The sequence below is a fragment of the Arachis ipaensis genome, chromosome B01, assembly GCF_000816755.2.
Source record: "Arachis ipaensis cultivar K30076 chromosome B01, Araip1.1, whole genome shotgun sequence".
In the NCBI taxonomy this organism is placed as follows: domain Eukaryota; kingdom Viridiplantae; phylum Streptophyta; class Magnoliopsida; order Fabales; family Fabaceae; genus Arachis; species Arachis ipaensis.
The window spans coordinates 129,963,219-129,965,743 of NC_029785.2; positions in this window are offsets into that span (position 1 = coordinate 129,963,219).

A 2,525-nucleotide genomic window follows, 5' to 3' on the forward strand; every position below is an offset into this window, starting at 1 on the left:
GAATGTGAGGGCGAAATTTGTGGCCACATGTCGAATACAGAATGCACGGTTTGCAGCAGGAGGCAGCCATCCTTCATCGGGAGCCTCAAGTGTAGCCTTGATCCCGTTGTGCCTATCAGATATTACCAGGAGACCCAGTTGCAGGGTCACGTGCTGGCGGAGATGGGATAGAAAAAACGACCAGGACTCTGCATTCTCACCCTCCACGAGTGCAAATGCAATAGGCAGGATGTTGGAGTTCCCGTCCTGTGCAATCGCGATGAGCAACGTACCCCTATATTTACCGTACAAGTGGGTCCCGTTGATACTCACCAACGGCTGGCAATGCCGGAATGCCTCAATACATGGTGGGAACGTCCAGAAAAGCCTATGAAAATAGGCTTGCGCATCGTCATTTGAACTCCCAAGACCCACCGCGGCAGCTCGTTGTATGACTCATCCCAATCACCGTAAATATAGGCGACGGCCTTCTACTTCGCCAACCAGACCCTCCTATAAGTCGGCCTGAAACCAAAATGTGCCTCCGTCGCATTCGGCAGTACCTTGATGCAGATGGATGCATTAGCTCTAACCATTGGCATGATGAAGCCCGAGATCACATGATATCCAGACTCCTATGGTCGCTCGAGATTGACGTTGCGAGACATGTATGAGGTCCATTGTACCGTTTTACCTCCCAAATACCCTTGCGCTGTTGGAGGCTTAGCCTAATCAACCATGTGCATCCATTCCCAAACTCAGAACACTTCCCTACATACCGGCGATAGTCAGACTCTACCACCTTGTACTATACCCCACGTCTAATGCTATAAGTCTTCACACTTAACACAGCATCTTCTTTATCCTGAAACTACTGACCAACCTGAAACTCTGTAAGACCACCAGTCCCCAGGGCATCTCTAGCACCAAATCCAGTAGGCTCCCCAGGAACCCCCTCCTGTCTCATAGCATCCAAGTCCAAAGATGAAAAGTGCGGAGGGTACTGCTGTGTCCCAGAGCTAGAACCACCGCCAGCCCCAGCTGGATTACTCGCTGCAATGTCATCTTCATTGTCATAAGCAATAAGATCCGGCTCCACATCATCATCGTCATCATCATCCAACAGTGCATCATCCATACTAGCCAGTGCCCCACATTTTAAAGAAGTCGGCACCCTATCCACAATACCAACCTCTCCGCCTCCACTACAGTTGAGATCAACAGCGAACGACGGGGAGGCGACAGGTTCGTCTGGAGGTTCATTCACAGGGACGGACGAAGACGCACCAACAGGTCTCGAGCTAGAACCGGCTACCGTGCCTATAGTGTGGGTGTTCCGGTTCGAACCCTCCGAGCTAGATACCACATCAACCAACTTTGCCAACAGTTCAGGTGTCATGACCTCGGGAAACTGCCGACAACAATGGAAGAGGACCTGCAAATTCTCATCACTCCCTATGGTGAAATCGTACTTCACGTCTTCTCGCAGCACTGAGATCGGAATGCGATAGAATAACTTCTAAACCCGTTTCGCGCCTTCCAGCCTAAGTTTCTGTAGTATAGAATTCACAAAGTCATCATATCTCGTCGTAGGTCTCATAAAAACACTGAGAAGATCCTTATCAGTGAGCTTCACACCAGATCGTGTTTTTCTCTTAATTGATCCTCTGTAATGCACCAACACTACAAAACTCTCATCACTAGCCATTTTGTCACTCTAATGAAAGGAATTCATGTTCACACCATATTTATACACGTCTGGCCCTTTATACTTCGAAACATCATATTTCGAATTAGTCTCAGTAGCTGTGTGTGTAATTCGAATCAGTGTGATTCGAATTACATAGATATGTCCTCTTGGTGGAACCTTCTTGTAACGATTATCTCTTTGGTGGAATCATGTGAATTTCTCCAAACCATGGTTTATATGAGTCATTTGCCCTATGTACTTATATTTTATATTTATAAAATCTATTAATATTTTTTTATAATATTTTTTATTTTTATTTAATAAAATCTAATAATTCATAAAAAATAACACATTTAATATGCATAATAGACTAATAAAAAAGATACGTAAAAATAATTTTATTTTTAATAATTCTAAGCAAAGAAATGATATCTAAATATATAAACTTATAAAGTAACTTGGTGAGAAGTTAAAAGATATATACAAAATATATAGTGCATGTGAATTAATTTAATGCATGTGAGAACGAAAGAAGATACGGTGACTCTCCATACTAGTGTTTTCCTCACATAAAATACAATGTGCATGTCAATTTTGTTACATGCCTGTATATATGCTTATTCATCTAATTAACTAAGTTGAATATTATTAATGATATATATGCTTTCAATTAAAATTGTCGCAGAATAAAGCTATTCTCAGCCAAACAAAACAAAGATTCCGGCAGTGTGGGGTTGCAATGATAATAATATTTGGGACTATATTCGCAACTGGCCATGGGCAAAAGAGAATCAACATTCTCCTCCCAATCCTATTATTACGATGGGGTGAAGGAAAAAAAAAAACACTGATCTAA